General features: G+C 37.0%; 1 protein-coding gene across 3 annotated transcripts in view; it reads left to right on the forward strand.

Moving 5' to 3' along the window:
• TBCD (tubulin folding cofactor D) overlaps positions 1–17,736 on the forward strand; it is a 177,794-nt gene that overhangs the window by 26,682 nt on the left and 133,376 nt on the right. The window lies entirely within an intron of this gene.

The raw sequence follows: 17,736 nt of genomic DNA on the forward strand, positions 1-17,736 counted from the left end.
GTTTATTAATATGTTTTATATATTGGCATAAACTTGTGAAATTTTTATGGCCAGCTGCCTAATATGTGTAGCCATCACATCCATTTTGTGTGTATTACAATGGATTCAGTGATGAAGAAGATGGTTAAAAAACAATATTCTTCTATTCATCCTCTGCTTTGTTCATTATTAAAACCATTAAGTTATTGAGTTCTTTTACAAATAAGAACAAATTACAGCCATTAAGTAGCTACTGAAAAAGATATTAGAGTAGAGGGCTTTGTCTGCTTATGATTTGCTAGTATGCTGGGGCATATCTCAACAGGTTGGGTCTCAGATTGAAGTACACATGTTTATTTTCTAAACTCAAGGGTACAAAATAAAAACAAAGTCTTACTTGCTCTATCCTTCAACTATAGAAATCTTCTGTGATTATGTGAAATTGTAGTATTAGTGAAACTAATTTTCCTATTAGTAGAAAGAAAACTCACTTAGGTGCTTTTTTTTGTTCTTTAAAAGAAGACGAAAAAGAAACATGTTATATTTCATGTTGGCAAAGTTTAAGAGTTAAAAGTTTTCCTCATCTACTTAACAAAGCCTGTTGCTGCTTGATGAAACTTGTAGGATGTATATTACTTTAATATTAGTCATATCTTTGTTCGATGTGGTTTTATTCCACCTGTTATTAGAGGTGAAACAGGTGAAAACTGAACAAGTTGAATCGAAACTTGAATGAGATGTAATTTTCTTGAAACTAGAGCCTTGCTCATAAAGATATTTCCCTTTCTTTACAGGAATGGCTCAAGTATTGAGCAATTTTATTGATTTGGTAGCTCATTTAACTTATTTTTCCTTTGGAAAAAAATTGCTTTTTGAGGGTGTCCAATATTTTTTCCTTTCATGATTAAAGGTTATATTATAAGCAATGGACAGCTAGTATTGCAGTCAGTATTAGAAAAATATTTTAGAAGAAATAAACAACTTATAAATATAAATCAAATGAATTTTGATTACTATATTTAACTACCATTCATATAATTGTATAATTTTACAATAGTTATCTTCTCATAGATAACAGTGTTTGGCTTATTAGGCTAATTTTAAATGAAACTCAAAATTGTTTTAAATAGAATATTAATCTGGTTTTCCATTCTTAATGTTCCAATTTTTGTGGCTTTAAAATGTTACATGGTAATAGAAACTAAGGTTTGCTTGATGTTTTGGCCATCCTTTTGGATCTTTCATGGTCTGTTCTTCTCAATTGCAACAAAATTGTGTTTGTAATCCCAGCATGTTTTGAACAAGTATAAATAACAGGCAATGGCTATTTTCAAGTATTTATTTTTCATTAGTTATAACATAGTCCAACCTTAGTCCAACTTTGGGATAGCTGAGAAGCAAACAGAAATTAGTGGTCTGCATTAAAATAATGTGAAAATAAATATTTAGAAATTTCTTTTTTTTTAAAAGAAAACAACAATTGTCCTCACCTGTCCATGAAGTTATTGATATTTTAGTGTAAGTAGTAGATGGAATGCAAGTAGAAAAATAGGGACCACCTTTGGTGGGAAGGTAACAGTGTTCTGTGTGCCTTTGGTGTATAGTCATGCTGGCCACATGACCACAGAGACGTCTTTGGACAGCGCTGGCTCTTCGGTTTTGAAAAGGAGATGAGCATTGCCCTTTAGAGTCGAGAATGATTAGCCGATATGTGCAAGGGGAACCTTTACCTTTAGTAGATGGAAAAAAATACTCCTCTCTCAAAAGTTCACATTTTTCCTCAAAGTATATTTTTTCCAGTACTATTTAGAATGATTGTGGAATAAAGGTAATTGTTAGAGAATAAGAGGAAGGTGATATTGAAGCTGAAGAAAAAATGATTTGTTTAAGTTTACCCTGTGTGTTGAAGTTCAGTAGTGATTTTGATATCAGGTCAGTTGAAAATATTTGAGATCTTAATCTATAGATTGCTAGATGTATGATGGCTTGACTACTGGATTAAATATATAATTCTTTGCATGAAGTAGGTTTTGAATAATAAATGTCCTAGGCCAGAGGTCACATAGTAATTTCACATTTCAAAGTTTAGATGATACTTAATGAAGTAAAAAATAGTTTTAACATATACTGTATGAAATATGATTGAAATTTACAGTGAAATAGTATACAGAAATGGAACTGGGTATTATGTAAGAAATTGATCTTATTAAAATATATAAAGGTCAAATGCATTATAATGATATAATTTCATAATATCAATTTGCTGAGCTATTTAGGCAGTACTTTTATATCCAAGTGATTCATCCTTAGCTAAAATTTGTGAACGCTCAGAGATCGTTTATATTTCTTTCTGCTGTGGATCTGCATATTTCAAATTTGATAACATTGTGCTTACATGAGTTTTCTTTAATACCTTACGAGATGTATAACAGAGATCAAGGTATCAGTGACATTCCAAATGTTAAGCTGAAATTCAAAATAGTTCCAGCTGGGCTAGCGATTTGGAAATCTCTACTTTCCAATCCTGAAATTTAAAAAAAAAATCATTTCACTGAGTAACCGTGTTTATTTGTATAGTTGATTACAGAAACTATCAGCTGGTTCTTACCTCATGGAATTGAACCACCAATGCATCAAATGAATACAAGATGTCCCATTTTGATCGTTACATGTTTTCTTAGTGAGGACAAGAGATTTGAGTATATAAACATCAGAATCGCTCCATAAATATTTCTTCCGGAATTAGTTGGGGCAAGATTGTATTTTACTGTTCAATTTGTCTTTTAAGGCAAGCTGCTAAATACTGACAGTTCTTGTTGAAACATGCACTGTGCGTTTCACAACATGATTCCACTTATGGGCTTGTTCTTCTGCACCTGTTGATAGGACACCTGTTGTGAAAGAATGTATTACTAACAGGTAGCACAACTTTTATCTCTTTCAAGTACAGGTTTCAAATATGTCATGTCTGCGTTATAATTAAAAAGCAGCAGTACTTGTGGAGTGTATGCTCTATATGTTTACTGGTGATGCCTGCCTTCATTAACTATATCAGTGATTCACAACTGCCTGGTGGGTGGGTGCTTATCATAAGACGGATTTTAAAAACACCAAGCCAAACTCCAGACTGCAGTAAGGGAGGGAAATGTTAAATTCTTACTTTATTACCTGCTCAGATTCTATTAATTAATAGCTCCCAGTCTATTATATATGCATCTTCGTTGTATGAAAGTTAGAAGATGAGTTTTGATATTATGTATTCTGCGTAGTTTAGCTATGAGATTCGGATATAGATGCTTTGTTTACACACACACGCACACACACACTCAAACCTACCGGTTATCTAATTGTAAGAAACATCTGATTTCGGTCTTTGGATTGATAGACTTGCTTTTAAACATGCCTCGTATATTAACAAATGTTTTGCTAGCCCTGCAGGGTGTAGCACTCTAGCTTGCATGATAGGGATGTTCTCATCTTGGAGTAGCCTGGGGCACAGAAACTTAAGTTATGGTTAATTTATTTTAATAGAGACACTATACAAATATGAGTAATAGGGTTAAAATAAAGCACCTTTGCTAGTAAGTAAGTAAAGCAGCATATCTTCAGAACTATTTTTATTTGCGTCAAAGAAAGGCATTTTCTCTGCAAGCTTATTGTTTGGTAATAATTGTGTGCTCTTGTAGATTATGCCTCAGGTAAGAGATAGCCCTGCTATACAGTTTTTTAGTCTTAAAGGCACATAAACAAATCTGTAGCTCTGAGTATTGAACATAACCTTTGCTAACTTTTAACTCATTGTAAATATCTTGATTTCAAGCAGTGAGCTGAAATTTTGTTGCTTTTATTTACTTAAAATTAGGGAACATATCTGTCAATTGGGGAAGTGTAGAATAGGTTTCTAAGCTGCTCCCTTACTTGTGCCTTTTCAATTTGCCATTAAAATAGGAACCCAAACACCATGCATTTTCCCCTTTTTACTAGCAGTGCATTTCCAAGCTACAATCACACTTTGGGCGTGATCCATTTTAGAGGGTTATTTTACACATGATTAAATCTTTTTCACTCAAATTGAACTCTGTGAATTGATAAATTTCGGACGCGAGTGTTCATTTTAGTTAGGAATATAGGAATGTGTTATTTTGAGTCAGATAATAGATCCATCTAGTTTAATAATGCCTGCTCTGACTGAAAGCACTATCTCAGATATTTCACACATAATAGCTTTCCTCTCTGTCTATAAATTGTATCAGCTTGTTCATAGAAATGATCAGTAGATGTTTATAGTATTTAATTCAATGTTATAGCATTTAATTTGGAAAAGCCATTACAGTGTAGCAGTTGGAAGATTGGATTAGAAGTGAAGACTGGTTTAAATTCCGATTCAGTTATGAAGCTTACTGGATTATTTGGACCAATTACCAACTAATTACCAGAATATGGAACTATAATGCTGTTTGTTTACATTTTGGATTAGCTTTATTGGTAAACCAGATTATTATGGCTTGTTCAACAAACATAGTTTAAAACAATTGTCTTATCTGTAAGAATATATTTCCAGACCAACCTGTCACAGAATTCTAGCAAATTTTGCCGGAAGAAAGAGCAAATAAAGTTGAGTGCCTGCTCTGAATGTCTAGTACCATGATGGTGAACCTATGGCACACGTGCCAGAGGTGGCACTTAGAGCCCCCTCAGTAGGCACGTGCGCTGTCGCCAGCTGCTGTTCTGGTTCCTGGTCTTCGTGGGTGCCAGAGTGCCAGAAAACAGCCTGAAAATGGTCCCAAAACTGGCCAAAAAAATCAGGCCTCAAAAGCAGCCCTGGAAAATGCCCAAAACACAGGCATGTGCATGCCGGCCAGCTGGTCTTCAGGTTTCTAGAGCTCCGGCACACGCACACAGGCACACATGTTCCAGTTTGCGCACTCAGTGTTGAAAAGGTTCACCATCACTGGTCTAGTAGAAAGACAGAATGTAACTACAACACATAAATATATTTAGGTGAACAACTTGAATTGTAATTTAGCTTCTACAGGCTGTGAACTTGAGGGAGATACTAGAAGGGGATTTTCTCACCCCTTCCATTCTTTTTGCCACCTTTAGCTCCTATGGAAGGTAATGTCCCTTCAATCAAAGTAGTGGAAGTTTGAAAGAAGCAGAGAGAAGAAACAATCTGAACTGAAAAAAGGTCCCTTGTGTTAAAGGTCCTTCTTATTTAAAGTATTTTTGTTTTGTTTGTTTTTGGCCAACCTAACCAAATCCCTTTCTTAGCTTGTGCCATATATTTTGTCTACATTTCTTGGGCAAAGTTCTGATCAGCAGGAAGATCCTAGGATGATTTTGTATGTGTTTACTTGCTTTCTCAATTTTAACTTTTTTATCCTCTCCTCTTCCTATCACATTCAGTATCTCAACCAGAGTTTCCAGGTTATATGAGAATACAAAATACTTTGTTGACAGTGAAATATCCTCAGAATGCTAATTTATCAGATTAAATGAAGCATTTAAATGTTTATTTTCCAAAACAGTATGGACTTATTTATTTTTTTGAGGCAGAGGACTTTCATAGTAGTTTACCACTTGATGCTTTCTTGTTCTTTAGTTGTGCTTCTGTTAAAGTAAAGTAAGGTGAAGAAATAATCCTAGGAACAATGGCATGTCGGCTTGACCTCTTAGAGGTGCTGAAGAGTAATTATTATGGCGTTTTCAGTCCTCCCTTAAGGTTGGGCATATCTATTGCTCATAGTTTATTGAAGCCAAAGGGTAACTACAGATTCTCATCTCTGTGGCGGTAAGATGTGCCTGCTGCCAAGTAATCATGCCACTTTTAATAGTGATGATTTGTATAGCTTGGGGAAGATGTCCCAGAGGTAATGCTGATTCTTACATCTTACAAAGACAAAGTCTACGTGGGTTATGCAGACAATTAGGAGGTGTGTCAGGTTTTTCCCTGATTACTAAGAAACTAGTTTTTGTTTGTATCTTGCATCATGTTATTACAAAAGCAACAAAACCAGATCTGATATTTTCGATTGCTAGGATACACCAATGGTTTTCTCTAATTTGTAGGTACTATAATTATTTAAAGGAGAGGTAGCTGGATTCCACTCAACATGTTGGTTAGTGTTACATGTCCCCACAAATGCGAAAGAAATGTGATGTAACTTAGAAATGCCCAAGGCATACAACTGGAACTTTAATGTTTTTAACATGAAGTTCTGTGGATGTTAAAAGTTCTAAACAAGAGGTAAAATCAATCTATTGATTTTCTAATTAATAGTTTTCTTCTGTTTAAGCCTTATACTTCTTTTCATGTTGGTTGTTATAAAAGGTTTTTTAAGTGGTATCTTTAAATCACCTCCAGAAACAAGCCACAAATACTTCCTAATAATTTCTGTACAATATTATTTATTCTCTCTATATAATATTTAGCTATCATTTATATGGTATTTATTAAATCATTTAGCTTTTATGAAATTAGACACATTTGCTTGAGCATATTTCTCAAAGAATAATCCTCGAATTTAAGGTAATCCTTGAATTAGTACCAGTTGTTCAGCAACTGTTTGAACCTATGGCAGTGAAGTTGAAGTTATGGCTGTTGCAACACCCTCATGGTCTCATGATTTGAATACTTGGCAGTCTCCTCACACTTATGACCTCAGGGTGCTTCAACTCCCCCTCGGCCATTTCCCTTCATCCCTGCCCTTCTGGCTCCCATGCATGATGACACTCCTCAGCAGCAGAACTGGGACTGATGTAGAAGTCCAGGCCCTTCACCAGTCTCTTCTGGCCCCCATTGGCCATTGGCCTGTACTTCAGCACCAGTGCTGCTGCTGCTGAGAGGTGCTGCCTCAGGTCCCACAGAGCAGCCAGCCACCACAGCAGGAAGTCTTGCTACCCTGTGCGCCACAAGTCCTGTGGTGCACAGCTGAACTTAGTTGCCTTACTCCTATTGTGACGAGATATATTTGGCCTGGTCACATGTTAGGCAAATCTATGCCAAGAGAGATTTTAGTAGATTTAATGTGGATTTCCATGGTCGATGCAATTTTTTGTCCACTACATTCCCATTGTATTTAACTCTCTTTCAGCAAATGTAATTTAAATAAAGATTAACTAGGCTGGCATGGGGTTTGTTTGTTTGTTTTTTGAGGGGTATGTGTGTTGTGTCTTCCTCTGCAGGACAGTTTGAAAAGTGTTTGAGTAAGTTCCCCAACTAACAGTACAAGCTATAAATCCATAATTTTTCAAAATAAAATGTTTAGATCGAGTTATTGAAAAACATACTTAACTTTTCATAAAGCATCCCGGGTAGCTACCATAACTTGAAGCAATAAAATTATACTAAACATCAAAATAAGGAACAGCAGATTTTATTAAAAAACAGGTAACCCCAATACGTTACTCAAATAATTGAATAATTTCTCCAGAAAACCTGTACAGCTATGATGCATAAAATATGAAAATTGCCAATAGATATAGAATTTAAATTTAAAAAGAGTTTTCTTACATTCAGGTGTTTATGTATAATTACATTATAATAGTATTTCAAATAAGGCATAATAAGCATTTTATGCTGGTTTCAGTCTGTCTTTTTAATCTCTTCTCACTAATTTTATAACAAAATTCTTGTCTGGAAGACATTAATTGCAAACCACTTCTGTATTGCTGCCAAGAAAAACGTGCATGGACTCCCTCCCTCCCTCCCTCCCTCCCTCCCTCTCTCCCTCTCTCTCTCTCTCCCTCCCTATATATATATATATATGTATATGTATATGTATATGTATATGTATATGTATATGTATATGTATATGTATGTTTGTATTTGTGCTGATAAAATAAAGGGAGACTAATATAGATCCATTTCAAGCTATTTAGCTCTCATCAGCTAGCCATACCCTTACTGGGATTCGAACCTGGGATTCGAAAATATATATATATGTGTTGTATTTGTACTGATAAATAAATAAAGGGAGACTAGTATAGATCTATTTCGAGCTAATTAGCTCTCATCAGCTAGCCATACCCTTACTGGGATTTGAACCTGGGCTGTATTATATCTTAGGCAGGAGTCTTAGCCACTAAGCCACAGGCTGTCCTCCTTATCAGTTGAGCCAGGGAAATAGGTATGTATTTGTGTTACAACCCCTGGTATGCCTAAATATGGGAGGAAGGTCACTACTCCCTCTTTCTGTCCTTCGGCTTATCACAGAAGACCATGCAGGCAGAAAGCCATATTTTTATTTTTAATGTTGCCTTTTTATATTTGTGTTGTATTTGTACTGATAAATAAATAAAGGGAGACTAGTATAGATCTATTTCGAGCTAATTAGCTCTCATCAGCTAGCCATACCCTTACTGGGATTCGAACCTGGGCTGTATTATATCTTAGGCAGGAGTCTTAGCCACTAAACCACAGGCTGTCCTCCTTATCAGTTGAGCCAGGGAAATAGCTTAGTGGTTATTATATATATATAATATATATAATTTTTCACCTGAAAATATAAAAGCTAATAAAAAATTTTAAAAAGAAAAAACAAAATGCAAAAGAATAAAAGGAAAAATACAAAGAATGACAAAATAAGAATATAATAAATAAAAAGAAAGGAAATATTAAAGAAATATTTTCCCCTTCATCAGAACAAGTATAAACTATTTTAGTTAACTTATCAGTTTCTCTTAAAGCAACTAATTATCTCTTCTTCCCTTAACTATAAACAAAACTTTAAAGCTTCATTGTTCAGTCCTTCTCAGCAAAAATTTGCAAAGGGTTACCAGAGATAGTAACCTATGTATTTTGATCTTAAATCCAACTTTATATTCCTTCTCTTTACAATCTTGGCTTTTAATCTCTTAAAATAATGTGTAAGAACTTGATTTCTTTCACCCTTTTCTTTGTCATTTCTCACAGAATCCTTCAAAACTTTAACAAGTCACTTTTGTAAATCTAGAATAGGAAAGTTATCCACGTCACTCTTGAGTTTGTTATTTGTATATCTCTTTTAATTATTAAATCATCAGCTGATTACACTGTGGTATATCCAGTGTATTATCTTTTTCCATAGCATTCTTCTAACTTATCATTTTAAAATCCACTTCAAATCAGTTTCAGTCTTTTATGATAGAACTTGTTCCTGTTCCATAACATCATTTATATACAGTCTATCTATAATGGCAGACATTCCTGAAATTAACTTCTGAGTTCATTGTTCACAATTATTGTTCAGTATGTTCAATATTAAAATACTTTGCTCCATTCTGTGTTAGCCAGTTTAATTTAAGTGTTCTTTTCCTTTAATTGCACTCTTTAGTTCCTTTTGATTTTCTTTAGTGTCCAGTCTTCAGAATGCACTCCTACCATTCCCCCCCAAAACAACGGTAGTTTCTCTTTGGAAATATTCTTAAAATTAATTTTAAAATCTTATTTCTAGTTCATCTGGAATGGCCACCTTGCTTTCAACCTTTACAGAGACTTTTAAAAGAACACAAACCTCACTTTCTAACCAATTTCAGAAATGGCTCACTAATTACTGTTAGACACTTTCAAAATGACAAGTTTGAAAACATTAGTGAATTTTTCTTCAATCCTGAACATTTTAATCATAAGGTTAAGAATTTAAAGAATCTGAAATAAACAGCTAAAAGCTAAATAATATTTTTTTCTTAGAAAGAAAGATTTTGATCTTAGAAAGTCTAGATAAAATTAAGCATTGAAACTTTTACAATAGGATTTGAAATTGATTATAATGTACAAACTGTTTTTCATGAAAAATATCATATTTTCATTTTTACAAGACACAATGCAGATAAGCAATTTCATGATTTTAAAAACTGGTCTCTAGAGGGGACTAAATATTTTAGAAAGGATATGCAGACTTGTAATATGATGCAAAATATTATGAAGATAAAAATAGGGAATGATACTTTTAAAGAAAGGAATCAGGTAGTAGTGACCACAATGTCAAAAATATCACTAATAATGTCTGCTCAATAGCATCTTTTGAACATAGATTATGTCCAGAGTACTGTTGAAGAAATGGGAGATGTAGAACAAATTTTACCTGGTAAGATCGAGATAATATCAAAAGTGGCATTACAACTGACAGGCCAAGAGAATAATTTAGAAAAGGATGTTTCAACAGAATGACCTAGATAACTTTCCCTATTGGATTTACAAAATAAGCTGGTTAAAGCCTTGACAAATTATGTGTGATGGGACCAAGAAGAAATGATGCTAAATTAAATCCTACAATATTTTAATGAACTAAAGGTTATGACTGCTAGGACTGAAAGGAAAGAATATAAAGTTGGTTTATTTGATTATGATTAAAACAAGATATATTGTTACTCCAGGTCCTTTATTGACTTTATGCTGAAACCAGGATTATGTTTTATTGATTATTTTATAGATAAAAGATGGAATATTAGGTGAATTGATAAAATGTTTGTAACTTTCAGGAGAGTGAAGAGTTGCTAAATTTATTTATACCTGTGATGAAAATGGGAAATTGTTTATATATTTCTTACTTCTTTCTTGATTGTATTCCTTGTACTTCTGTTTTTCTTTGTACTCTTTATTCTGTATTTTCTTTCTTTAAATTTAGTTTGATTTTACTGTTGATTTGATTACATTTTACTGTTATAACTAATATATACTATGTGTGTGTGTGTATTTTGAGTTGAACTTCTCCAGTGTTAACAGTGAATAATCAAGGTTTGTTAAATCAAAGTTTATCAAAAAGTCATAAACTGCTCCTAATCCTCAGTGTTCTCCATGCTTCGTAATGTTCTGTTCATTCATGCTACATTTAAGATCATGAAATGCAGTTCATTAAGAATTAAAACAAAGCAGGTGCATAGCCTCAGGGAGTTTTTGTTGCATTTGCACCATAGCTGACATTACTTAAATCCATAAATAGCTGTTAACATATGTGGAGATATTTTTGGGGTTGGGCTATGCTTCTTTAACTTTTAACTCCTGGCCATATTTCTCTGAAAGTTTTTCTTCCTATTGGAGTGATGAAACATAGGGTGCAGATAAAATATTTAGTTTAGTGTCTGGATGAATGTTTAGACAATTCTAAACATTTAATTATTTCAAGCCCTATTTTAAATATTTTCATTGAGTAAAATGAAAAATTATTAGAAAAAGTATGTTGTATGCCCTATGCTTTTGTTGTCATGGTTTAGTACACACAATGAGTTAGCGAATGCCATATTTACCGATAGCAAATCTGTTATCAAGACAATCCCATCTCCCAATAAGTACCTACGAATTGGGAGGAAGGTATCTTAAATTTGCTGAATAGAAGACTGGTGTTGAAACAAAGAAATGGGGCTGGAGGTTCAAATTATTGCAAACATGTGTTCCTTAAGTTTAATTTAGGACGGTCTCTTGCCTCCTGAATTTAGGGGTTACATCCCTTCCTTTCTTTGTGCAGGTACCCCTTTTCTTAACTTTATTTCCATCTTGTTTTATCATTAATAAGTAGGTTTCCTTTGTAGAGTATAGGGTGATGATCACTAACTTGGTTTTAAAAGGAATTGGGTAAATTCATGGACAGTAGGTCTATTCTGTTACCTCCAGGTTGTAGAAATAATCCTTCAAGTGGGATATGTAAACATCCAGAGACATGTTGAATTAGAATGAGCCTGGAGCCAATTTAGCAGGCTTCTTTTTTGTCTTAGGTTCTTATGCTTTTCTTACTTGTTAGAAGAGGGGATACATATTCTGTTTCTCTCTGGTTTAGAGAATGGTTAGTATAGGGAGATTAATTAGCATTTTTGGTGGACCTCTTTTTTACAGGCAGTCACTTTTAATAAATATAAATGAAGTTATTAAAAAGTTCATGTTTTTGTCCTGCCCTGTCCTTTTAGGGAGTGTGATTTCTGCCAGGTATATATTTATGGGAAGGCGGAATCTTCAGGATTAATTTCAGTTGGAATTAATAGTCCTAGGATAACAAGGTGTGAAATGAAACATTATTTGTGTTTATCATTTTTTTGTTGTTTGCTATCTAGGCTTCATTTACATGGAGACCATTTTAAATTTAAGTTTGTGTTCCTTTTAGGTAAATATACTAGATTGGAGATGTCTCAATAAGTACTTTGAAAAAAAGTGGAACATTTACTTGCAGCTTCTCATTTTTATGCTTGTTTAGTTACTGCAATCCTAGTTTCAATCAATTTAGACCAGTGCTTCTCAATTATTTTCTGTCATGCCCCCCCTAGGAAGAAGAAAACATTTCGCGTGCCCCCCCACGCGACTGTAAATAGTATCATTTGTCTATAAAATTGTTATAAGTACACCTCTGCACAACATAGCACACCGGTCTTTCCTCGTCTCCCACCGTAGTCACATGCTTTCTTTCCTCTTTCCCTCTTACTTGTCTATCCTTCCTTCCACCCTCCCTTCCTCCTTCCCTTCCTTCCTGCCTCCCTTCCAGTTCCCTCCTTCCTCTTTCCCCCTGCCTGCCTGCCTTCTTTCCCTCCTGCTTATCTATGCTTTCTTCCTTCCTTGCACCTCCCTCCCTTCTGCCTGCCTGCCTTCTTTCCTCTTTCCCTATCCTCCTATCCTTCCTTTCTCCCTCCCTCCTTCCCTGCCTCCCTTCCAGTTCCATTCTTCCCTCCTTCCTTCTGCCTCCTTCCTGCCTGCTTGCCTTCTTTCCTCTTTCCCTCCGGCGTGTCTGCTTTTCTTTCCTTCCTTCCACCTCCCTTCTGCCCTCCTGCTTTCTTTCCTCTTTCCCTCTTGCTTGTCTATCCTTACTCCCTCCTCCCCTTCTTCCCTCCCTCCCTGCCAGCAGCTCCTCCAGCATCCCAGCTGGAAGCAGCAGCACAACAGTCGCCGTTACTAGGGGCGAAGGGGCGGCGGTGGCAAGATCGGGCGACCGCCGCCCCTTTGTCCCTTCCCCAACAGCGGCTTTTGCGCTTCCGCTTCCAGACGGAATGCTGGCGGTGGAGCTGCTGGCGGGGAGGCGAGCTATGCGGTGGCGAAGACGGGCGGTCCCATGCTTCCCTCCCTCCCACCCCCGCCCGAGCAGGCTTCTTGCACAGCTCCAGCCCGCGGCTCCAATGAAAATCCACAGTCCGAAGTGCTGCCACTTCCAGGCGGGATATATTATGCCTCGCCCACGCCTTCGCCGCCGTTGCACCCAGATGGAAAGGGAGCCTTCGCGCCCCCCTTTACGGATCCTCGCGCCCGCCCAGGGGGGCGCGCCCCACTATTTGAGAACCGCTGATTTAGACAGTGCAGAAGTATATACTGTTTCATATATATATATATATATATATATATATATATATATATATATATATATATATATATATATATATATATATATATATACACATACATACATACATACATACATACATACATACATTACATACATACATACATACATACATACATACATACATACATACATATATATATATATATATATATATTCTTTTATATCCAAGGACTTATGTCTAAGAAATAATTTCAAAGATGATAAATCAATATTTTTTTTTTAACACAGAGATTCTGAAGCTGGTTTTAAGTTGCCCTGTGTCCTCATTGGATTTGGTTAAGCAGTTGTTAAATTGCACCAGTCTAGGGTTGCAAATAGTAGCAATAATTATTTTGAGTTGATGTATATTGTGCAAGATCCTTGGGTGTAACTACAAATGTGCAGGTTTGGGTGGACATCAGTTCTTGTGTTTCATAGCATAGTCATGAGATTTACACTTAATTATAGTTTAACTAGATAAAATAAGGAAAGATGGTTAAGTAATTCAAATAGGACAATGTGCATTCAGATTGCATCTTGCCCTTTAGGACTACAAAATAAAATCTAAGGAATTATAATAATAATATAATCCCCCATTGAGGCATTACCTTGATGTGGTTGTGGGGCTTGTATGCTCTGAAGAAGATGAGATCTATGCCAATGATTCATCCATACTTGATAGATCTTATCAGGGGAGCCAGATGAAGAGTCTCTCTCCCATAAATAATATGCTGAGACATAACTTACAGAAACCTATACTTGTTGCTCAATTCAACGAGGACAATGTACAAGGTGTTCGGAGTTCCTGGACATCTGGTGACATGTGAGCTATAGGAATCAGAACTGTTGGCTAAACAAATAGGGTAAGTAGTCTGCAGGACTACTGAAGGACAAGTTACCCATTGCAAATATACAAAAAGTAAAAGCAAAGATATACTTATTTGCTATTATAAATCATGTCTAGTGAGAAGAGAATATCTGAAAAGAATACACTAGTTTTGGAAAGAACAACAGCCAGAAACAGAAATAATTGAACAAAGGCTCCAAGATCAGTTCTGATTTATCATATGAAATAAAGAGTACCCACTTTCCAGCCGGGTACAGCGCTGCTGACTGACCTAGCAGTACCCGGAAGGCACCAAGCAACGCGAGCACCTGTTCGCCGCCCTCCGCCTCCCGCTGCTCGGTGCCTTTGGAATGCCCCTAGGTGAGTGAATGAGGCTCTGCATGGCTGGAGAGGGGGGTTGTGCAGCGGTTTTTCCGCTCCCTACTCGCGTGAAGGGCACTTCTGCTGCTGGCGCCGCCTGGGTTTTTTTTCAAAGCATGGAGGTATAGAACCTAAAAGCTGGGTGGGCACATTTCCGAGGGGGGACAATAGACGCAATCAGATCTTGGTAAGTCATACCAGCTTGGCTTCCTCTTCCAGGATATGATCCTGGATGAGATTAGCTTTATTACGTACAATCCTGGCATTCATAAGCAACAGCTGAAGTCCAGGGCCATCAGGGATATAATTGCCAGGCCAGAGTGGGATCTCTTTCAAGGACTTAGCCCAGTGGTGGGCAACCTTTTTTTTCAACTGAGCCAAATCTCGCCAAAACCATGATTGAAATTTATTTTGAGAGCCACATTTTTAAAACCGAAAATACATAGGATGGTACACTGTTTTTAGTTTCAATAAGTTTTTATTGAGAATATTCTTCATGCAAGTATCCACATAGGTCGGGAGGATACAAATAACACAACTAATAAAACAAAAACTTTAGAACGATATTATTTATCGATAACGTTAAATTCCGTAAAATTTGCCTTACAATGTAGAGAAAATTACATCCTGACAATGACTGACAACGTCACAACCACTAATGTGAATATTGGCCTTGCATTTCCTTGGATAGTTTGAGTAAGTCAGGTTTGTATGTTGTTGTTTTTAATTTCATCTCTCTCTCCCACTTTCTTTCTTTTTTTCTTTTTCTTTCTCTCTTTCTCTCTGGCTCTTTGTCTCTCTCTCCCTCCCTCCCTCTCTGTCTCCCTCTGTCATTTTCTCTGGGTGTCTATCTGTCTGTCTGTCTCTCTGTATCTCTGTCTCTCTCTCCTCCTTCCCCCATCTCTGTCACTCTGTGTGTGTGTGTGTGTGTGTGTGTCTGTCTGTCTCTCACTCACTCTGTGTGTGTGTGTGTCTGTCTCTGTCTCTGTCTCTCCCTCTGTCTCTCTCCCCTCCCTTCCTCTCTCTCTGTCACTCTGTGTATGTGGGTGTGTCTGTCTCTCACTCATTCACTTAATCACTCACTCTGTGTGTGTCTCTCTCTCTGTCTGTGTATCTTTCTCTCCCTCCCTCCCCCTCTCTGTCTCTCTCTGTCTGTGTGTGTGTGTGTGTGTGTGTCTGTCAGTCTCTCTCTGATTCCCTCCCTCACTCCCTCTCTCTGTTCCTCTGTCTGTCTGTCTGTCTGTCTGTCTCACTCACACACACACACACACACACACTGTGGTCACCTTGTTGAGTGTTCCAATCACATTTGAAACACTCAACAATTGGCCTGCATTTATGGTATTTTGCAGCATTCTGCAGTCATAGGACCAAAATTGAGCTCAGAAAATTACAGCCTCGGAGACTTCGTAACGGCGGGAACTTGTTGTCACTCGCCCGGGCTTTTGCAGAAGCTTCCCTCCGAAGCCCGAGAGGAGGGAGGGGAGCGGGCGCCGGCACACAGAAGAGCCGCATTAAAGGGTGTAAAGAGCCGCATGTGGCTCGCGAGCCGCGGATTGCTGACCACTGACTTAGCCCAATGCCCCCATGTGAGGTTTCTTTGAATGTCTGATCTCTCACAGGGAGATACAGTAGAGAGGACCCTGATTTTCTCCTCAGCTTCCCCACACCAGCCCTCTCAGATATGTTTCCTCTCCAGGCCTTGCAGGCATATCCACCCTCTCTCTTGACAATTATTCTATAACTCATCCCAACTCACTAAGAACTCAAATCATCCCTAACTCCATTTGCCTCAAAGTACTTGGCAGTCCAAGCCCCGGTGGGAAAAGAAGACAAAAGAAAGGGGAAAAAAACCCCTAAAAGTTCTACCCAGTCCCTCTTTAACAGAGCTGGCACCTGAATTATGATGCAGGCTAAAAGGCCCAAGGCAGCCAGATCCACAAGGCCAACATCTGGTGACAAGGATGGTGGTTGTCCACCATGTCTGTAAAGAAGACATAGAATGTTAAGATCCCATTCATTGTTTTCTTTGAACATTGGTATCCTATTGTAAAGTAGCTTGCATTCCATTTTGAAGAGCTTTCTATCATGTATAATGTATTCTCTTTCTTTTTTATTTTATAAATTAGAACATAGGGGTTTCTTGTTCTCTCATCCTAGAGTAGCTTTACTGATAACCTCGGTGTTGAACATTAAGGTATTTTTCGGAGTATAAGATGCACCTTTTTCTTCCAAAAAAGAAGGTGAAAATCTGGGTGTGTCTTATACACTGAATGCAGCATTTTTGGCCTCCCGAAACCCTGTCCCCTTCACAAAAATGGTTTGGGAAGTTTGCAAAGTGTTTCTGGGGGCTGTGAAGGACACAAATGAGTGAAAAATGGGCCGTTTTTTGCTTGTTCCCACCCACCCCCCGCCCCCAGGAGCACTCTACAAGCCTCCCAAAGCCTTTGCATGCCCTATTTTTTTTTTTTTTGCAAAAAACGGGCCCATTTCTTGAAAAATGGGCCGTTTTTTGCCCCCCACAGCCCCCAGGAGCGCTTTGCAGGCCTCTCAAGCTCCCTGCATGCTCCTTTTTCACAAATAAACGAGGCATGCAGAGGATTTGGGAGACCTGCAGAGTGCAAAAACTTTTTTTTTAATTTACCTCTTCAAAATCTTTGTGCGTCTTATACTCCGCTGTGTCCGATAGTCCCAAAAATACGGTAGTTATGCCCAACTTCATGCTGTTTCCTATGTCCACCTTATTTTTATATAGAAGAGGTGAATTGCAAAATCATGCAAATCCAGTAGAATTCTAAATTCAGTACTAATAGGGAGACATTAAACTAAGTAATAAATAATAAATATTTGAATAAACGTTCAATTTTAGATATGGTGGATTCATCGTATATTGAAGAAGAGGTAATCCAATAGTAAATTGGCTAGGAGGATCTCATCATATGGCCTGGTACCATAGTAGTATATTCATTTTTGCAATCATCTAGAAGACCAGTAGAATATGAATAATTAATGCAGTCCACAAAATGTTTCTGTTTGTTTCATGTTTATTTACAGAATGTTAGTTCCAATTTTAATAACCACCAGTGATTTGATTCCTATTTCACTCTACCCTTCCCTGCAAGCTGATTCTCGTCTCTTCTCCTCCTCTCCTTTCCCCACCCTCCCCTTCTCTGTATCAACTGCTTTTGTTCCACTCTTTCTTTTCTAATCTTCTTATAATGATGTATTCCATTAACTCTTTAGTTGCTTTTCATTATAACAGTTACCATATTT

Source organism: Natrix helvetica (assembly GCF_964273705.1).
Source record: "Natrix helvetica genome assembly, chromosome: 1".
NCBI classification, from domain to species: Eukaryota; Metazoa; Chordata; class Lepidosauria; order Squamata; family Natricidae; genus Natrix; species Natrix helvetica.